Below are 22,372 nucleotides of genomic sequence, written 5' to 3' on the forward strand. Positions count from 1 at the left end.
TTAGTGCCGTCCTTGCCGTTGCAATTTGGCTTCACTCTGATATGCCGACGGGGTCCCGTTTCGCTGTGCAGGCTTTCTCAAGGGAAACATCTCATGCTACGATGTAAATCTGCTTGCTCAGCCCTGCCATGCTCATTATCTGAAGCCAAATTGCAATGGCAAGGACGGCACTAAAAGATAAGTGTTCGTCAAAAATGATGTGTTTTGTTGATTAAAGGTATAAGGAGGTTTTTTAGCCTATGAAGATTCCATCCCGGTTTAACAGACACAAATATGTACTGAAACGGGAATACAGAGGCTTTTTTCCTCCTTATTTTTACACACATTTAAAAAAAAGTTTAAAAAAAAGTTAAAAAAAAAAGTTGAATATTTATAAAAAAACTGAATATATAAAAAAAAGTTGAATAGCAACTGTTAATTGATTGAGCCACTTTGGATGGTAAAATTTCATTTGTTTCAAACGTAGTGGTATTGTCCTATTTTTTGTTTAATGGAAACATTAGCACATATCCATTAATACAAAAAAAATACAAAAAGACCATTTTTACAGCTGTGGTAAAAATGGCCTTAAAGTGTGTGAAAAACCCATATGAGGGTGTGCTAAGAAACTGAGAGGGAAAGCAGTACGCCTTGTAGCGCTATAGAAATGCTAAATAGTAGTAGTAGTAGGTAATAAAATGAATGAATCTTATACACTGATGTATTAAGGGGTCTTTTTACTAAGGTGCGCTAGAAAGTGTCTGGCGCTGTGGTTAGCACATGGGTTTACCACATGCTCCGGCCACTTTCTAGCGCAGCAGAAAAATGGCCACACTCAGCTTTTTTTGTTTGTTTTTTTATGGCCATGCGCTAGTTTTTACATTAGCGAGTGGTCATTACCACCAGGAGCCCTTATCGCCACCTATTTAGGAGGTGGTAAGGGCTCCCCCGCTACTCCTGAGGTAATCGGGTAGCAAGCGGTAATGTGCCTGCACTATCTGACTAGTGCAGGCATACCTACTCTCTGCACCCAGATACGCCTCCCGCACTGGAAAAAAAATATTTTCCAGTCTGGGATTAGTGTGCGCTAAGCGGAACACTATCACAATATGCCTCAGTGCGTCCCACGGTATTGCTCCATCTCTGGCCATCTTCAAATCTCGGCTAAAAGTTCACCTTTTTGATTTCGCTTTTAATTCCTAACCCTTACTCACTTGTTCAGTACCCATGTTTTATCATTCCCACCTTAGTAATTACCTTATCTCTTTTCATGTTCAATTGTACGGCATTGCGTATGTCTAGTAGCGCTATAGGAATGGTAAGTAATAGTAGTAGTTTAGTGCATAGACCTACTACAGCTTAGTTAAAGGACAGCTAATTGATTGAGAACTAAATAAATAATTTATCAAAATGATTAAATAACAGAAATCTTTGAAAAATGTTTTATGTAAAAATCATTGAATGAAATTAACCTAACCAAGTTAAATTAAGTAAGCCTGTTTTATACAAAATCTTTCGTTCTGAATTAATTACATGTTTAGGTCTTGGCTCAGGGAAACAGCAATTCAACAGCAACTTAGTGCTGGGCAGACTTATACGGTCTGTGCCAGAGCCGGTGGTGGGAGGCGGGGCTGGTGGTTGGGAGGTGGGGATAGTGCTGGACAGACTTATACGGTCTGTGCCAGAGCCGGTGGTTGGGAGGCGGGGCTGGTGGTTGGGAGGCGGGGATAGTGCTGGGCAGACTTATACGGTCTGTGCCCTGAAGAGCACAGGTACAAATCAAAGTAGGGTATGCACAAAAAGTAGCACATATGAGTTATCTTGTTGGGCAGACTGGATGGACCGTGCAGGTCTTTTTCTGCCGTCATCTACTATGTTACTATGTTAACTTCTAGGTCCTTTACACACCTATGAGTTTCACTCTTTTTAATCACTAAAAACTGAAACAGGCTATTATTTTAAAATAAAATACATGAGGTGTGTGGCTGTGAACAAAGAAATAAGCCTATATTCATTTCATATTTCAAGCATTTCAATTTATCAGTAGCTACTCATACATTCACACATTCATTCCCCTGGTTTCCTGTGATGGTTCTCAGTTTCTTTGGGGCCTCTGGGTAAACACTTTCTGAAGTACCCTGTAGGTGTTTAGAAGAGTTTGCTGGAGGATTTTTTTTCTCTTTTCAGAATATGCCTAGTGGTTAGGGTGGTGGACTTTGGTCCTGGGGAACTGAGGAACTTGAGTTCGATTCCCGGCACAGGCAGCTCCTTGTGACTCTGGGCAAGTCACTTAACCCTCCATTGCCCGCCGCATTGAGCCTGCCATGAGTGGGAAAGCGTGGGATACAAATGTAACAAAAAAAAAAATTCCAATACTGTCAGGTGGCCACGTCTGAACTTGCCAACTTCTGCCAACCGCTTACCAATTTAATTCCGATTGGTGCTCACTTTCATTATTTTGAAAACGTTCATTATTTTGAAAACGTATAACGAGGTGTGGTAGCCGTGTTAGTTCACTTTTAAAGGTAATAAATAGAAATAAAACACAACATAGAAAAGAAAGATGATACCTTTTTTTTTTGGACTAAATACATTTTTTGATTAGCTTTCAAAGGTAACCCTTTTTCTTCAGATCAGAAATAAGCAAATGTTGATAAATAACAATATATATAAGTGAAACCAGGGGCATAGCTAGACCTCGGCGGGAGGGGGCCCAGAGCCCAAAGTGGGGGAGCATATTTCAGCCCGCCTCCCCCGACCCCCCCCCCCCTGCCGCCACAAGGTTCCTTTGCTGGTGGGGTCCCCAACCCCCGCCAGCTGAAGCGTTTATCTGTCCTGCGCTGGTCTCACGTTTGCTTCCTCTCCTGTTTTCAGCGCGCCATGTACTGTACACTCGTTTTAATGAAACTGAGTTTCATTAAAATGAGAGCATGTACGGCACAACTGGAAACAGGAGAGGAGGCAAGTGTGAGACCAGCGCGGGACAGATAAACGCTTCAGCTGGTGGGGGGTGGGGACCCCGCCAGCCATACTGGGGGCCCCAGAGCCAATTTGGGGGCCCCAGGCCCCCATGGCCCCCCCATAGCTATGCCACTGAGTGAAACGTCAAAGCATTCCAATGACAGTCTCACAGGAAGACGGTGTGGTGGGTTAGATGAGAAACAGGAATAGCTGGGTGGATGAAAGATAGGGAGAGATGGATAGACGATAAGAGGGTGACAAAGCAGTAGAATTGTATGGTTTATAATGGGATAGAAAACACAAATCTTTGTTAAGTCCTGTCTGGTGGGTATCAAAAGATTTCATCATTTTGACTTCAAAGGTCTTATGTTCCTGGATTGTCTTAAAGTTTCCTTTTAGTATTCTCACCATAAAATCATTGATGTAGTGTTGTGGTTTTGTACAGTGCTGTCCCACAGAAGTGACATCCTGGCTGGAACTGGCATTTTTCATATCATGTCTATGTAAATTAAAAATCTCGTCTTTATTATCTGGCTTGTTTCTCCAATGTAGCACCCTTCTTCACACTTTTTGCACTGAATGATATCATATATACCATATGTGAAGATAAGCATGTGAAGGATCCCCTTATGCTGAATGTTTTTTTCCATGTGAGTGACTGTGGGATCCTGTCAAATGTGTTGGCACAGTTTGCAGCTTGGTATTGTAACCAGAATAAAATATATACCTGGCCCTGGGATGGGGCTCTGAGAGGTTGAGTTGTGTGCCAGTGGCGGGGGGTTTGCTACAGGATCATACATCGGGCACGAACCACGGGGGTTCCAGGCTGCCGCTGAGCTGAAGAAAGCCGAGCATGGTCGGCAGGAAAAGTCCCGGACTTGCTGAGGTCTGCTGGGACCAGGAATCCCTGTGTATACGAGTGCAACATTGGGGAAGTGCCATGATATCATCCTGAAGTCATGCGCACATGCGCGTTAGGAAAAAAAAAAACCATGGCTCTGGAGATGTACCGGAGCCTCAGGAACGCTGTGCCACCAATGATATGATTTTAATTAAAATTAAAATTATAGTGGGGGGGACTTGTGACTCGAGAAGGGTCTATTATTGAAAAAATTAGTTTGGCTGGAATCGGGACATTTGTGTGATCGTGCATGCGTGAATGCACGCACATATGGCGCACTTTTAATTAATTTGAGCCCAGAGGTTACTGGGAGGAGGGGGACTATTGTGGACTATTTGATGACCCAGATGACCCCTTAACGGCGCAAAAAATCATGCAGGCGCAGTGAGGTCACTGGAGACCTGCACTGACACTTACAATATAAAGTAATTTAAAAAAAATAATTTTAAAAGTGTATGCAAGAGTGTTAATGGAAGTATTTAAATGTGGGAAGTTTGTTTATGTCTGCTATGGGTTTATTTGTGCTCTGGTTTTATGTAAATTAGTCCATTTTTTATAAAGTTCTAATTTGAGTATTTGGGAGTCTAATTGAATGCAAAGTTTTACATAATTCACATTGGGGCATTGCTCTGATCTGAATTATATATTTTAAATCCAAAAACGAAGGTTTTAAGTAGTATTTTTAATTAAAATAGCATAATGGAATGTTTGTGTGGAGCTGTGGGTTTGAAAGGAGCTCTCTGATTGGCTGCACTGCTCAAGAAAGGAACCTGACAAGAGCAACTGAGGACTTCAAAGAGAGAAGAGGTGAGATGTCTGCTTGAGAGAGTGGAAAGTGAGGAATACATGTAAAAGTTTGACTGAACTAATAAAGGAATGCTTGCATGTGTAGCAACTGAAAATATTTAAAGTTTCTGAGGAAGTTTATTAAAATTTTTGAGAAGAAGAACTTAACTTTAATTCTTCTCTGCAGAAGAAACTTGAAATTAGATTCTTTAGTCTAAGGGAAATTGTTAGTATTTAATTTGAAGAGTAATTGGAATATAATTCTGAGGAACTGAGACCTTTTCCTCACATTAGTTCTGTGTTGGTTCAGACAGTGGAAAAAAAATACATTAGATAAATTTAAGATATCATATAAGGAACATAATATTGTTCCTGGTGGAAAATAAAATTAAAACAAAACAGCAAAAGTAGAGGCTGACAAATGTGCAAACCAATAGGGAGATAATCTCAAAAAACAGTTTATTCATGTGACAAGAAACGTTTCTTGTCACATGGTGTTTGCTGATCGGTTGGCTGTTCCTTTGTTCTCTCTGTGGATTAAGTTGCATACATAAAGGAATTCAAGCCTATCAGCTTCTTCTCAGAGAAAGTTGATTGTGACCCCTGAGGCAGGCGCTTTGGCGCCGAAACACGGACCGTGTCGGGTCCTTGATATTGATATGAATATTCTGAATCAGGGGTGTGCTGGTAAATTGTTAACAGGGGGCTCTCTCTCACCAGCAAAGTAAAAGAGAATTCAGGAGGGGCCCAAGCCCACATTTTGGGATCCATTTGTTAAAGTAGCCATGGAGAACCGGCTCCCAAAATTCTTAACAACTTAACAAACGGCTCTCGAGAGCCTGTGAGAGCCTGCTCCAGCACACCACTGTTCTGAATAAACTGTTTTTTGAGATTATCTCCCTATTGGTTTGCGCATTTGTCAGCCTCTACTTTTGCTGTTTTGCTTTGACTTTCCGTGGAGGCTCCTCCTGTCTTCTTGGATTTGGAAAATAAAATTATCCTCAGAGGTTTAAAAATATTGAACCTAAAGAAAGTAAAGGAATTTGGAGCCACACAAATTTTCTCCAATAAGATTCAGAATCTGACAACCATAAGGTTCATTTGAATCCAGAGAAAGCAAAAGCAGATCTATTACTTCCCGAGAAACATTTTCCGTACCCTAGTACAGTCAATGGTAATAAGCCATCTGGACTATTGTAACACACTGTATGCTGGCTGCAAAGAGCAGACTATTAAGAAACTCCAAACAGCCCAGAATACCGCAGCCAGACTCATATTTGGAAAAACAAAATACGAAAGTGCGAGACCCTTAAGAGAAAAACTGCACTGGCTCCCTCTTAAGGAATGCATTGAGTTTAAGATCTGCATGACCGTAAACAAAATCATTCACGCAGATGCCCCACTCTACATGTTAAACCTAGTGGACCTACCACCCAGAAATGCCAAAAGATCAGCCCGCAAATTCCTCAATTTGAACTTCCCCAGCTGTAAAGGAATTAAATATAAGCAGGCATATGCCACTACGTTCTCGTACAGGAGTACACAGCTATGGAACGCACTGCCCACAGCCCTGAAAACCATGGACAATCTAACCAACTTTTGCAAATCCTTGAAGACATATCTCTTCAATAAAGCCTACAAAATGAACCCTTAATGACACTATCACCACCCAACCCACCTAAGAATTAAAACACACCCTACACCACCCTACATAACCCTTCCTTCTATTATCCCTCTTCCATCTTCTGCTTAATATTGATTGTATCTAGATCCTGTCATGACGATGTCATAAGAACACTCTGTAAGCCACATTGAGCCTGCAAATAGGTGGGATAATGTGGGGTACAAATGCAATAAATAAATAAATAAATTTTAATTCAACACCTTTAAAACCATTTTGAGAATGAAAGCTTGGTGTGTGTTTGTGTGAGTGTCAGAAGGACTTCATTGAACAGCCTACATCAGTGAAGAAGACCGGCTCTCCTCGGGCAGATTAAAGAACCAAAAGTAAAATAAAGTTAGTCAGGAATCCAAAATAGGAGAAGTGAACTTATTTTACTTTAATTTAATTTGAATTTGCAGTACAGGTTCCTGTAACAGGCAGGCACATATAATTTTACACACACTGAAGGGAGGTAGATTCTCTCCAATTATTTTTATTTGAAGAAAAGGTTTAGGGAGAAGATAAAGATAAAGTCATCCAACACCGATGAAGAAACGAAAACCAAGACAGCTTGAAGATAAAGATAAGTAAAGAAGAAGAAAAACAGTTATAAAGGACTTTAGGACTTATAAAAGAATATACACATTAAGGGGCACTTTTACTAAGCCATGTAGGCGCCTACCCATACCCAACGTGCGCCAGTTTGGAGTTACCACCCAGCTACCGCATGGCCCTTGTGGTAGTTTCATTTTTGATGTGTGTCCGCTACGCGTGCCAGGAAGTAATTTTTATTTTCTGGCACATGGCACAGGGGAGTAATCATCATTCTACGCGTGTAGACAATTACAGCACAGTTAATGCGTGAGACCTTACTGCTAAGTCAATGGCTGGTGGTAAGGTCTCAGACCCATAATGAACGTGCGCCAATTTTTATTTTGCTGCACGTCCATTTTCGGCAAACATTTTAAAAAGGCCTTTTTTACAGGTGCACTGAAAAATGGATCTGCGCGCACCCAAAACACGCACCTACACTAGCGCAGCCCATTTTTCAGCGTACCTTAGTAAAAGGATCCCTAACACTCTTACATATACTTACCCATACTTACCTTAAGGACCTGAAGAAGACAGAGAGAAATGTGTTAAGATATTTTAATTATTAATGTAATACAAATTTAAGAAGTAAACTGCAAGTTATACTTATTTCTTTAATACACTGTGTAAGGAAAGTGAAAATAATTTACTTAGTATAAAACTCATTTAGCACTGTTAAGGTAAAATTATGTATAATCATACCTGATAATTTTCTTTCCATTAATCATAGCTGATCAATCCATAGACTGGTGGGTTGTGTCCATCTACCAGCAGGTGGAGATAGAGAGCAAACTTTTGCCTCCCTATATGTGGTCATGTGCTGCCGGAAACTCCTCAGTATGTCGATATCAAAGCTCCATCCGCAGGACTCAGCACTTAGAGAATTACACCCACGAAGGGACACTCTGCCCAGCTCACCACCGCCGAAACGGGGGAGGGGAATTAACCCAGCTCATCCCCACACAAGTGGGGGAGGGGAATCCGTCCAGCTCATCCCCGCGGAGCGGGGGAGGGACACCACACCCACCGATGCGGGGGGATCTGGCTTATCCTGCAACCGCAACCGCGGGAGGAGCTGACTGACCCTAACACCGCCGAAGCGGGAGGGGTACAAAGCTGCCCTACAGCCGCACGAAGCGGGAGGGAGTGCCGGCAGAATTTTAAGTCTCAATCCAGCCCCGTAAAACGGAGGGGAGAGGAATGCAGCAGCTCACTGTAACACAAACTCGTCTTAACTCTTGAAGAATCCAAGTGAAAAAACTTGAACACGAAGTCTTTCTGAAGTAACTGAAGACTAAACTTGAACCTGAAATGCAACCAGAATAAAAACAGTACAGATATCTGGGAGGGGCTATGGATTGATCAGCTATGATTAATGGAAATAAAATTATCAGGTATGATTATACATAATTTTACCTTCCATATCATCAAGCTGATCAATCCATAGACTGGTGGGATGTACCGAAGCAGTACTCACCCAGGGCGGGACATTGAAATCCCTGACCTCAACACTGAAGCTCCAAACCGGGCCTCCGCCCGTGCAGCCACAGTCAAACGGTAATGCTTGGAGAATGTATGAGACGAAGCCCAAGTTGCCGCCTTGCATATCTCTTCCAAGGAGACGGATCCGGCCTCTGCCATCGAGGCCGCCTGAGCTCTCGTGGAGTGAGCCTTCAGCTGGATAGGCGGCACCTTCCCCGCGGCCACATAAGCCGCTGCAATGGCTTCCTTGACCCATCTTGCCACTGTAGGCTTAGCAGCCTGCAGACCCTTACGAGGACCTGCAAACAGGACAAACAGATGATCCGATTTCCGGAAATCATTGGTCACTTCCAAGTATCTGATGATGACTCGTCTCACATCCAGATATTTAAGAGCAGAGTACTCCTCTGGGTAGTCCTCCCTACGAAAGGAAGGGAGACAGAGCTGCTGATTCACATGGAAGCGAGAAACAATCTTGGGCAGGAAGGAAGGCACTGTGCGAATAGTCACTCCTGCCTCAGTGAACTGCAGAAAAGGCTCTCGACATGAGAGCGCCTGGAGCTCGGAAACTCTTCTGGCTGAAGTGATAGCCACCAAAAAGACTGCTTTCAACGTCAGGTCTTTCAGAGATGCCCTCGACAAGGGTTCAAAAGGCGGCTTCTGCAATGCTCTTAGTACCAGGTTGAGATTCCACGCAGGCACCACTGAGTGCAGAGGAGGGCGCAGGTGATTAACTCCCTTGAGAAAGCGCACCACATCTGGCTGCGAAGCCAGGGAAGCCCCCTTCAGGCGGCCCCTGAAGCAAGCCAGAGCCGCTACCTGGACTTTAAGGGAACTGAGCGACAGGCCTTTCTCCAGACCTTCTTGCAGGAACGCCAACACTGAAGAAATTGGAGCAGTGAAGGGAGAAAGTGAGCCTGCTTCACACCACGCTGCAAAGATACGCCAAACCCTGGCGTAAGCAGTAGAAGTAGAGCGCTTCCTCGCTCTCAGCATAGTGGCGATGACCTTGTCTGAGAAGCCCTTCTTCCTCAGACGCTGCTGCTCAATAGCCAGGCCGTAAGACCAAAGGGGGAGGGATCCTCCATCACCACGGGACCCTGATGTAACAGGCCCTGCTCCACTGGCAGCCGCAGAGGATCATCGACTGAGAGCCTGATCAAGTCCGCATACCAGGGACGCCTGGGCCAATCCGGACTCACCAGGATTACCCTGCCGGGATGCTTTGCCACCCGGTCTAGCACCCTGCCCAACATGGGCCAGGGCGGGAACACATAGAGAAGCTCTTGTGTCGGCCACTGTTGGAGAAGATCATCTACTCCCAGGGATCGAGGGTCCCGTCCTCTGCTGAAAAAGCGCGGCACTTGGCAATTGGCCGATGACGCCATCAGATCTAGGCTCGGCTGGCCCCAGCGCTTCGTGATGTCCAAGAAAGCCTGAGCAGATAGCTGCCACTCTCCGGGCTCCAAGGTATGGCGACTGAGAAAGTCCGCCTTGACATTCATGACTCCGGCAATGTGGGCCGCTGAAAGCTGCTCCAGGTTCGCTTCCGCCCACTGGCAAAGATTCATAGCCTCCTTGGCTAGAGGGGCGCTCTTGGTACCTCCCTGGCGGTTGACATAGGCCACAGCCGTGGCATTGTCCGACAGGACCCGTACAGGCTTCAACACCAGTACCGGGATGAACTCCAAAAGCGCCAACCGAATGGCTCTGAGTTCCAGGAGGTTGATAGACTACTTTGCCTCTGCAGGAGACCAGAGCCCCTGCGCTGTCCTTCCCAAGCAGTGGGCTCCCCAGCCCGACAACGAGGCGTCCGTCGTGACGACAATCCACTCTGGGGTCACCAGAGGCATTCCCGCAGACAACTTGTCTGTCTGCATCCACCAGCTCAGCGCCTTGCGCACTGCTGGGTCCAAGGGAAGGCGCACAGCATAATCCTCCGACATCGGAGTCCAGCGCTGCAGCAAAGAGTGTTGAAGTGGTCTCATATGAGCCCTGGCCCAGGGCACAACTTCCATCGTGGCCGTCATAGAGCCCAACAGCTGCACATAGTCCCAAGCCCGAAGGGGAGAGGCTACTAGGAACTGGTCCACCTGAGCCTGAAGTTTGACAATCCGATTGTCTGGCAGGAACACTCTGCCCACTTGGGTGTCGAATCGAACTCCCAGGTACTCCAGGGACTGAGTCGGGCGCAGCTGGCTCTTCTCCCAGTTGATGATCCATCCCAGGGAGCTCAAAAGAGCAACTACCCGGTCCACAGCTTTGCCGCACTCTGCATAAGATGGGGCTCGGATCAACCAGTCGTCCAGATAAGGATGGACTTGTACCCCTTCCTTTCGTAGGAAGGCCACGATGACCACCATTACTTTGGAAAAGGTCCGCGGAGCAGTAGCCAACCCGAAAGGGAGGGCTCTGAACTGGAAGTGTCGTCCCAGGACTGCAAAACGCAGAAAGCGTTGATGAGGAGGCCAGATGGGAATATGCAGGTACGCTTCCTTGATGTCCAAGGATGCCAGGAACTCTCCTGCCTTCACTGCCGCTATAACAGAGCGGAGAGTCTCCATGCGAAAGTGCCGCACTTTCAAGGCCCGATTGACCCCTTTGAGGTCGAGGATAGGCCGGACAGAACCTCCTTTCTTTGGTACCACCAAGTAAATGGAGTAACGTCCCTTGCCAAGCTGACTTTCTGGCACCGGAACGACCGCGCCCAGGCGGATCAGATTGTCCAAGGTCTGCTGCACTGCCACAGCTTTGACCGGAGACTTGCAGGGAGAGAGTACAAACCCGTCTTTTAAGGGTCGGCAGAACTCTAGTTTGTAGCCGTCTCTGATGACTTCCAGCACCCACGCGTCTGAAGTTATTGTGGTCCACTCGCCCAGAAACGAGGACAGCCGTCCTCCAATCTGCACTGGGGCGTGGACCAAGACCCCGTCATTGGGTACGAGACCCTGGGGGAGGACCGGAGGGAGCACCTCCGGGACGGCGGTCTCTGCGAAAGGAATGCTGCTTGGGGGAGAAATTCCTCTTGAAGGAAGAGGGGGCAGAGGAACCCGACTTGCCCGGGCGGTACCGACGGGCTTCCTGCAACCGTCCTCTGGAGGTACCGGGACGAGTACTAGCCCGAGCCCTGACCTCTGGTAATTTCTTGCCCTTAGACGTGCCGAGATCGGTCACGATTTTGTCCAGCTCGACCCCAAAGAGCAGCTTGCCTTTAAAAGGCAACCTAGCCAGGCGGGATTTAGAGGCGTGGTCAGCAGACCAATGTTTCAGCCAAAGCCACCGCCGCGCAGAGATTGTCTGAGCCATGCCTTTCGCTGAGGCCCTCAAGACATCATACAGCAAGTCTGCCAAATAGGCTAAGCCCGTTCCAGGGCCGGCCAATCAGCCCTCAAGGAATGATCCGAGGGGGAAGCCCGCTGCACCATAGTCAGGCACGCCCTGGCCACATAGGAGCCACAAACTGAGGCCTGCAAACTTAAAGCAGCCGCCTCAAAGGACGACCTTAAGGCCGCCTCCAATCTTCTGTCTTGGGCGTCCTTTAGGGCCGTGCCACCTTCCACCGGCAACACCGTTTTCTTAGTCACCGCAGTGATTAAAGAATCCACGGTAGGCCACAGATAGGCCTCACGTTCACTCACAGCCAAAGGATAGAGGCGGGACATAGCCCTAGCCACTTTAAGGCTCGCTTCTGGGACATCCCATTGAGCCTAAATTAGGGTGTGCATGGCATCATGCACGTGGAAGGTTCTAGGCGGGCGCTTCGTCCCCAGCATAATGGCAGAGCCAACAGGGGCTGAGGGAGAGACGTCCTCCGGAGAGGAAATCTTCAAAGTGTCCATGGCCTGTAACAACAGGTTGGGCAAATCCTCTGGGCTAAAAAGCCGCGCTGCAGAGGGGTCATCCGCTCCATCCGAGCGGGGATCCGTCTCCTCCAAGGAATCCGCAAAGGACCGTTGGGAGATCTCAGACACGCTGCCCTCATCTACATCGGAGGAGACAAATTCCTCCAAGGCCTGGGAATCAACCCGAGGGCGCTTACCTCTGGGAACCTCAACCTCTTTACCAGACGAGGGAGCAGGGGCAGCGTTTTGCATGAGGAAAGCCTGATGCAGCAGCAAAACAAACTCGGGGGAGAAACCCCCCAGACTGTGCACTTCCGCAGCCTGGGCAACAGCCCTAGACGCACCCTCAATCGGCGCTCGCAAGAGTGGGGGAGAGACATGCTGCGCATCCAAAATGGCGTCCGGCGCGACACTCCGCGAAGGAGCCGCGCGGGAAGAACGGCGCTTAACTTTAGCCGCTTTTGTGCCGTCGCCCAAATTAAGGGCGTTCATGGCATTAATGTCTCCAACCTCAAGGGCGGCCCACGAAGAAGCCGTCCGAGCCGCGTGGCCGGCCAAGATGGCGGAGGCGAGGAGCGGGGGATGGGCGTTTATGGCGGGAAAAACCGCCACGCCGGAGGAAGGACCGGGACATTCATCGGTCACGAAACTGTCACCCAACAAGGGCGAATCAGGCTGTAAGACCCCCGCATCCCCTCTAGAAGCGCTCAAGCGATCCGGGGAGCGACCCTTTGCGCCCTCGCCCTCCGACGCCATATGCCACGAGGAGAAGAATCGGGGAACCCCCTGCCCGCTATAAAAAGGTAAAAATTACCTGCTGTCCGCTCCGAGCTGTAACGAACTGGTGTCCCAGTGAGTAGCTGCAATGAACGTTTAAATAAACGTCGAAATAAACGCCTTTAAGGACGTTTAAAATTTTTTTTTTTTTTTTTTTTTTTAACGGAGCCAGCGGGAGGGGGGAGAAAAGGAGGGACCTGGCACCACCAGGTTTGCACTTGCTCAAAAGAGCCCTCAACCCCAGGCACTCAACAAAACCTAAAAATTAGGCTTGGAGGCCTAGCCAGAGCTGCTGCTGTGTGTGACCACCACCTGCTGAGATAGAGAACATACTGGGGAGTTTCCGGCAGCACATGACCACATATAGGGAGGCAAAAGTTTGCTCTCTATCTCCACCTGCTGGTAGATGGACACAACCCACCAGTCTATGGATTGATCAGCTTGATGATATGGAATGTAAAATGTATTTAAATATTTCTTGTGCATATTCACCTGAGTGTTCTGTGTGAATATACAAACAGGGCCGGTCCTAGGATCTCTGGTGCCCCCCTGCAGACTATCAGTTGGCGCCCCCCCCCCCCCATCTAGCATCTTCTTTCTCTCTTCTCCCTCCCTCTCCCCTTTCCTCTGAGTTCCAGGCCCCCTCCCTCTCCCTCCCTCCTCCATTCCAGACCCCCCTCCCTCCCACCCTCCTCCATTCCAGACCCACCTCGCTCCCTCCGAGTTCCAGGCCCGGTGGCCCGCCCTCCCTCCGACTCGAGTTCCAGCCCGACCTCTTCTCCCACTCCCACAACAGTGCTTCGCCTTCCCTTCGCCTTCCTGCATGCTGCCCAGAATTTAAAAGTCATCTTACCGGGGTCCCGGCGGCAGCAGTGAAAGGCGAGCAGGCTCGGCGAGTCAGCGCTTCAGCGGGCTGCCTTCCCTTCTCTTCGCTCTCAGCTCTGCCTCTGGTCCCACCCTTGTGGAAACAAGAAATGAGGGTGGGACCAGAGGCAGAGCTGAGATCGAAGAGAAGCGCCAACTCACCAAGCCTGCTCACCTTTCACTGCTGCTGCCGGGACCCCGGTAAGATGACTTTTAAATTCTGGGCGGCATGCAGGAAGGCGAGGGGCAGGTGAAGCACTGTTGTGGGAGTGGGAGAAGAGGTCAGGCAGCGGACTGGCTCCTGGCTCGGAGCTTCCAGTTCTGGCGGGGAAAATTGCATGATGTGGCGCCCTTGAAGGCAGGCGCCCCCCTGCGGTGCTTACCCTGCTTACCTGCTTGGGCTGGCCCTGTATACAAACACCTGTGAAAGAAATAGTACTAGCAGTGGCGTTCCTAGGGGGGCTGACACCCGGGGCGGATCGCCGATGTGCCCCGCCCCCCGGGTGCAGCGCCCCCCTGGCAAAAGAACCCCCGATCCCCTGGCGAAAGAACCCCCCGGGTGCATGCCGCTGGGGGGGGGGGGTTCCGTGCGCCTGCCGGCTCTTCATTTTCATGCTCCCTCTGCCCCGGAACAGGAAGTAACCTGTTCCGGGTCAAAGGGAGCATGAAAACGAAGAGCCGACAGTCGCGCGGCACCCCCCCAGTGGCTTACAGCCGGGGCAGACCGCCCCCACCGCCCCGCCCTTGGTACGCCACTGAGTACTAGAATTGTAGTATCTGCATCTAGCAGGTTGAATTGTACACTTTTTAAGATTTTAAACAATTTTAACCTTTTTAATTATTTATATTTAATAACAGGTGCAATAAATTCATTGCTTGCACTTTATTTAAGTGTTTATTCTTACCTGCGTGTGATATAAGAGACAAGTAACATCAATTGATTCTCTTAACAGCTTTTCACTCACACATAATACTTTACATTAGTTTTCATCCGGAGACATCTTTTATGGGTGGAGTCATTTCTTTTGTCATTCCTCTCTCCTGTGAGTTGAATGCAGTCTGAGGTAACTCGGCTAATCCATGACTACAAATACACTTACAAAGTAGGACTGTGTGCATCTCATAGCTGGCTGGTTACAAAAGTGGCAGGATTTGATAAAGGTTTTTAAAAACCCAGAATCCTGTTGGTGAAGTGGGGAGGGAGTTATTTACAAAAGTATATACAAAATTGGAGAAGCGTTTGGGAAATATTGATAAGAGAAATTTGAGTTATTGTGTCTTACTTGTTGGGAAGTAGCTGTTTTCTAATTAAAACTTGAAAATGGAAGAATTGCAGAGGCAAGTGGAAGAGATGCAGAGGAATCCACCACAACAACCTCACGTGCAGATGCCACCAGTAATGTCAGTTCCTCAAGTGGTAAATACTGTGGTTATACCAAGAGAAAGAGATATTTCAGATTTCTATGGATTCCTAGTGAAGATGGGAGATTTAAGAACTGAAGAGTGGATAGAAACTGCTAGAGCTGTACTAAGAATTTTGCATATACAACCAGAAGATCAATTAGAGATGGTAAAACATAGTAACTTATAGTAACATAATAGATGACGGCAGAAAAAGACCTGCACGGTCCATCCAGTCTGCCCAACAACATAATTTCATGTGTGCTACTTTTTGTGTATACCTTACCTTGATTTGTATCTGCCACTGTCAGGGCACAGACCGTATAAGTCTGCCCCGCCTCCCACCACCGGCTCTGCCTCCCAATCTTGTCTAAGCTTCTGGGGATCCCTTTCTTCCGAACAGGATTCCTTTGTTTATCCTACGCACGTTTGAATTCCGTTACCATTTTCATCTCCACCACCTCCCGCGGGAAGGCATTCCAAGGATCCACCACTCTCTCCATGAAAAAATACTTCCTGACATTTTTCCTGAGTCTGCCCCCCTTCAATCTCATATCATGTCCTCTAGTTCTACTGCCTTCCCATCTCCGGAAAAGGTTCGTTTGTGGATTAATACCTTTCAAATATTTGAACGTCTGTATCATATCACCACTGTTTCTCCTTTCCTCCAGGTATACAGAGCCAAGAAAAAGGGCAAGCTAAAGGTACAATTAAATATTCCATATCCCGAATTGGTTGTACTTTGGAAATGCTGGTTGAGACTCTTCAGCAAGTTTATGGTGATATACATTTAGGAATGAGGATAAAGGAATTTTATGAAAGAAGACAAAAGAATTGGGAAATTGTCAGAGATTACTCTTATCAGCTACAAGAGAAATTGTATGCTATTTTGGATAGAGATCCATATTGAATACATAATCTGTAAAACACATTGAGAGAATATCATCACGTATTTGGTCTAGGTCCCTGATGGCGAACCTATGACACGCGTGTCAGTACTGACACGCGTAGCCATTTTCAGTGACACGCGGCCGCATGTGGCCGCATACAGAGAAGCAGCGGAGTTCCTTGCTGACAACCGGGGCGGATCGCCGATGCGCCCCCCTCCCCCCCCGGTGCAGCGCGACCTCCCCCCCCCCGGCGAAATCACCCGGTGCATGTTTACCCGCTGGGGGTGTGCCGTGTGCGCTCCTATTGGCTCCCTCCCTGCTGCTCCCTCTGCCCCGGCTCCTCACTTCCGGCCGGCGGAGCAGAGAGCAGCGGAATGCCGTGGGGGACGCATCTCTGAGGGCCCTGTGATCACCATTACCAGCAACCATCATCCAATCTACTGTTCTGGGGTGTCGTGGATTTGTAATTGACCACCATTACTGAGATAGGTGAGGGGGAGGCTGGGAGAGGCGAGGGCATGTGCTATGGGTGCCGTTTCCCGCCATTAGAAATAGCGGCAGCCATCTTAATTTACATAAGGTGGTCAGTTAGGCTAGTTAGGGCTAACAGGCTATCTATAATTCTATCTTCTGTTTCTGCCCCCCTGATGGAGAACTCAAAAAATAAAAAACCAAGGTTAAGTAAAGGAAGTGGTAGTAGCAGTAGCCGACCCTTTCAAGAGACATGGACCGAGATGTATGGCATTATAGAAAAAAATGGCAAATCATTTTGCGTTCTATGTACTGAAACGGTAGTAAGCAGAACGTGGAATATAAATAGACATTTTGAAACTAATCATTCCCAGCTCTTGAAAAAAAGTGAGGATGAACGGAAGGAATACATTTCCAGGCAGCTACACTTTTATAAGAGCCAATCTAAGTCCATCCTTAAATTTGTAAAAGGTTCTACAAATTTAACATCTGCAAGTTTGAGCATTGCTCACTGCATAGCTCAGCATGGAAAAGCACTCAGTGAGGGAGAATTTATTAAAGAAACTCTCCTAAGATGTGCACCAGTTCTATTTCACGATATGCAGAATAAAGATGCAATTATTAAGAGAATATCTGAGTTACCAGGAAATTTGGAGTGCCTGGATCCGATTACCAGACACTTTTAGCACCCTGAAAAATATAGCAATGGCTTTACTCACAATTTTTCCCTCTACGTACTTTTGTGAAACCTTATTCTCAGCGTTAAATAATATCAAAACCAACAAAAGAAACAGATTGACAGATGAAGTTAGTAGCGCTTGCTTGGGCTTGAAGTGTACAAAATACCAACCTTCAATTGAAGATTTAGCCAATGAAATTCAGCAACAAAAAAGTCACTAATAGGCAGATTAGTTAAAGAATTCCTCCTCCCCCTCACTTATCTTAGTTCATGGCACCCCACACAAGTTAAATAATATCAAGACCAACAAAAGAAACCGACTGACAGATGAACAAAGAAGTCACTAAGTAGGTAAGTTAAATAATTAGTTTTTGGTTTATTAAATACAGTTTTATATTACAATTATACATTTTTGTTATTTAAACTATAAATATCGCGAAATTATGGTTTTTTTTCTCGAAGTGACACACCACCCGAGTTATGCTCGGTTTTTTGGCGAATTTTGACACACCAAGCTCAAAAGGTTGCCCATCACTGGTCTAGGTGATGATATTCTACGAAAAATGATGGGCAGGAGAATAGAAGAACAGCCCAGAATAAATTTTAGGGAGCCGTTACAAGCTGCTGTTCGGTGGGCAGAAAAAGAGAAGCCAGTAACTGGTGGGAAGATAGGCCTGTGTTGCGAGGTACAGCTGAAGGGTTCCGTAGAGGTCCTCAAAACTGAAGAGTTGACTGGAGCAGAGGGCAATGCTCTACAATCTTTGTAAACAATGGAATAGATGCTATCAGGTGATAGCTACTAAGTTGTGATAAGTTAACTGTGGCGAATCAGTGGGTTTTTAAACCTGGAAACTGAACTGATTATTTCTTGAAGTATATTTCTCCTATTGGCAAGCAAGTGGTGTTTTCTTGTTATAAAGCTGTGGCAGAAAGTGACTGTTCTTTCTTTGGTTTAGAACAGAAAGGAAATATCTGCAGTAGACTTTTAACATTTGCTGTGCTGGCCTCTGATTGGCCCAGGAGTTCAAATCCAGTCTGGAAATACTGGATTTCTCTCAGTCTCAGATAGGGAGAGAAGAAAGAAATATCTCTTCAATGAGGCCCTGTGAGCAGTTATATTTTGTAATGTCCTCTTTTTATGTGCCTATGACCAACCAGAGCCGTAGCGAGGGGAGCTGACACCTGGGGCGGGTCGCCGCTGCGCACCCCCCCCCCGGGTGCAGCACGGCGCACCCTCCTCCCGTTGGAGCGCACCCCCCCCCCGGAGCGCATACCTGCGGCGAGGGATGGGCGGGAGGGCCGATCCGCCCTGACTGCACGTTGCTGGGGTGTGTCGGCTCCACGCTGGTTCACTGCTCTCTCTGTCCCGGAACAGGAAGTAACCTGTTCCGGGCAGAGAGGGCAGTGCACCAGCGCGGAGCCGACACCCCCCAGCGGCGTGCACCCAGGACGGACCGCCCCTCGCCCCCCTTCCTACGCCACTGTGACCAACGCACCTACCCACATCAAATATATAAACGGCAAGTGACCGACTCACCTGCAAATGCGCAGTAGAGACTTCCCTCTCTGTCCTTCCCTCGCGTCAAGACGTGATGACGTCAGAGGGCGGAACAGAGAGGGAAACGGAGTCGGAGTCACTGTCGGACGCTGCTGCCTGGAAACGAACATCGCGCGCACCACCCTCCCCCCCATCCCCGCTGCCGCTCCTGCCCAGGGCCACCGAGAGGGGGGGACAGGGGGGACAAAAGTCCCCAGGCCTCCGGAGGGGGCCCGGCGCCACCGCAAGTCAGGCCCGCCCGCCGTCGCTGCCGAACTAACTAACCTTAAACGCCTCCTTCTTTTCCTTTCACCACCTTCGCGGCAAGCAGCAGCAGGGCAGGCCACTCCTTCCTTCCGTGTCCCGCCCTCACCTGACGTAACATCCGTGAGGTTAGTTCAGGGCCCGGTAGCGGGTGGGGGGGCCCGGCGGCGACGATGACCTCGGGTGGGGTGGGGGGCCCGAGGGCGGCCTTGTCCCGGGCCCGGCTCTGGCTCTCGGCGGCCCTGCTCCTGCCCTCCTCCGCATCGGGCCCCCTGCACTGACCTGACAGCGCCTCTCACCTCCGTGTGGAAGCGCTGCAGGCAGCAGCAGAGTGATCTGCTGCTGCCTGCAGCGCTTTCACACGGAGGTGAGAGGCGCTGTCAGGTCAGTGCAGGGGGCCCAGCACGGAGGAGGGAGGGAGCGGCGGCGAGGAGGGTAGCTGGAAATCTCACCCGTTTTTACAGGCTTAACGGCTAGTAATGAGATAAACCATCTCAGACAATTAGTCAGTCTGGACACAGGGGGGTGCTAAAGAAAGAGAAAGGCATTGCTGATCTCCATTGTTTCCCTGCTGGTTGAATCTGTCAAAGGAGTTGTGTTTGTGCAGCACAACTTTATTTATTGGGATTTATTAAGTGCCTTTTTAACTTAAGCATATGTCATTCAAAGACTTTCACGCATATCTAAGAAGCCAGCCAAAGTTGTTGAGGGACATGCTCTTCTGATAGGCACACTTGGGCTCAAACTCAAATCTGGACGTTTTTGAAAAGTAGATTATTCTCTACTGCTGTAAGTCAGTCACTGTTTAATGTGTGTTCATTAAATAAAAGTCACTTACACACATTTGCTACCATTAAATATTTCTTTAGCAAAGCTAGTAACACAACTTAACTAAAGATCGTAACTCCTCAGCTAAACGAAACTTTTATGTGTCCTTTTCTACCACAACATAACTCTGTAACTGTTTTACCCCGGGAGCCTGTAAACACCTCTCTGGCGCTATGTAAGCCACATTGAGCCTGCAAATAGGTGGGAAAATGTGGGCTACAAATGTAACAAAATAAAAATAAAATAATTTTTTGTTCTCTTTTTGTCTCCGCAACTATGGTAACCCTGACACCACCTTAGGAAAAAACTGTAGGTGTGGTCGGAGCATAGGAGCCAACATTTCAAAATTTTGGGGGGTGCTAAGTCCAGGGCTTTTTTTGAGGGGTGCAGACCAACACGACACCCCCCCACCGGCGTGGACCACCCCCACCCCCACCGGCATAGCGCCACCCCGACACGGTCCCCACCTGCCTACGAGCTCCATCCATCTGCAGCGCTGCTGTAAAGAAGAAATCGCTTTGTCGGCCCTTCCCTCACTCACTGTGTACCGCCCTTGAGGAAATAGGAAGTTACGTCAGAGGGCGGCACACAGTGAGTGAGGGAAGGGCCGACGAAGCGATTTCTTCTTTACAGCAGCGCTGCAGATGGATGGAGCTCGTAGGCAGGGGGGAGGCGCTGCGCCGGGGGGGGGGGGTGGACGGATGCACCCCCCCACCCGTTGACACCCGGGATGGACTGCCCCCACCGCCCCGCCCTTGCTACGCCACTGCTTGGGGGTACTGAGTACTGGCACCTTTTCCATTGTCTGCTAAAACTGACCCATGGTCTCCAAGTTTTAATGAAAGATCTCAGGCTCTACACACACATTCTGCCTTGTCATAGATTCTGTGACTGGTTGCAGGGTGCCCGGCTATTGTGGGGTGGGTCCCTCAGTGATCACCCCACCCTTTGAGTACCGGCACCTTTTTCGCTAGAGAAAATGTACTGGCTAAGCCCAATGGAAATAACCCCTCCCTGGACACATACAAGGGATATTTTCAATATTGGGGGTGCTCAAGCACCCACAGAGTCGGCTCCAATGGGTCGGAGTATCCTATTATGCAATATTTAAATATATTGGTTAATAGTGTACCAGCGCTTGAAACTCATCATTCTGTCCACCTGCTCATACTGTTGCTAACCAACGTCGAGTCTATACTTTAAATTGCGCGCACAACATGCCCAGGCCGTTTCTTTCTCAACGGGAGCTGCATCTGCCTCCTCCCTCAACCAGTCGGTTCAAAACTCTGCTGCCCGTCTCATCTTCCGCCAGGGTCGCTTTACTCATACTACCCCTCTCCTCAAGACCCTTCACTGGCTCCCTATCCGTTTTCGCATCCTGTTCAAACTTCTTCTACTAACCTATAAATGTATTCACTCTGCTGCTCCCCAGTATCTCTCCACACTCGTCCTTCCCTACACCCCTTCCCGTGCACTCCGCTCCATGGATAAATCCTTCTTATCTGTTCCCTTCTCCACTACTGCCAACTCCAGACTTCGCGCCTTCTGTCTCGCTGCACCCTATGCCTGGAATAAACTTCCTGAGCCCCTACGTCTTGCCCCATCCTTGGCCACCTTTAAATCTAGACTGAAAGCCCACCGCTTTAACGTTGCTTTTGACTCGTAACCACTCGCCTCCACCTACCCTCCTCTCTTCCTTCCCATTCACATTAATTGATTTGATTACTTTATTTTTTTTTGTCTATTAGATTGTAAGCTCTTTGAACAGGGACTCACTGTCTTTCTTCTGTTTGTGCAGCGCTGCGTACGTCTTGTAGCGCTATAGAAATGCTAAATAGTAGTAGTAGTAGTAGTAGTAACCAGTCACAAAACGTAGTTTTTCGCAATGGATAGCGGCTTGTATCTTTTTCTACTATGAAAATGCAGATTCCTCATGCCACAGAGCTCATCGTCTTCGGACTAGGGCGAGTTCAAAAGAGCATCTTCACAGAGCTTCTCCCGTAGAGGTTTGTAAAGCAGCCATACGAGTGTTCTTGCACACTTTTACGGCGCACTAACTGCATCAATGCAGCCTCGTCCTCTATGGGCTCCAAGGAGCAACCTCCTCGATTGACAATTTCGGGCATGCTACGCTTTCTCCTCTAATGTAATTTCCTGTTTCCGGAGGGGCGGGATGTAGAGGGGGAGAAGTTCTGTGATGTGTGTAGTAGTGTATCATAGGGGACGGGGCACCGGAGAAGGAAAGACTTGAGGTATGAGTTTGATCGGGGGCGTTTGAGGGAGAGGTGCTGTATCGCGGACAAGGAGGAGAGTGGAAGATAGAGGGAGAGATGGCAGATCGTGCGGAGGGGAGGCCGATCCCCGAATGCTTGTGAGGAGGAGACCGGTCCCCCGAAGCACTTAAACGTATACAGTTAGTTGCATACTACCCTATGGAACTTTCTCATTTTCAAAGC

General features: G+C 48.1%; 1 protein-coding gene across 1 annotated transcript in view; it reads left to right on the forward strand.

Moving 5' to 3' along the window:
• The first annotated feature begins 22,142 nt into the window (after positions 1-22,142).
• The window catches only part of FES (FES proto-oncogene, tyrosine kinase), a 172,552-nt gene continuing 172,322 nt past the window's right edge, over positions 22,143-22,372 (forward strand). The window contains exon 1 of the mRNA XM_030189652.1: positions 22,143-22,168. The gene's annotated coding sequence lies outside the window, so the exon portion shown is untranslated. The remainder of the gene's footprint in view (positions 22,169-22,372) is intronic.

Source organism: Microcaecilia unicolor, chromosome 1 (genome assembly GCF_901765095.1).
Source record: "Microcaecilia unicolor chromosome 1, aMicUni1.1, whole genome shotgun sequence".
In the NCBI taxonomy this organism is placed as follows: domain Eukaryota; kingdom Metazoa; phylum Chordata; class Amphibia; order Gymnophiona; family Siphonopidae; genus Microcaecilia; species Microcaecilia unicolor.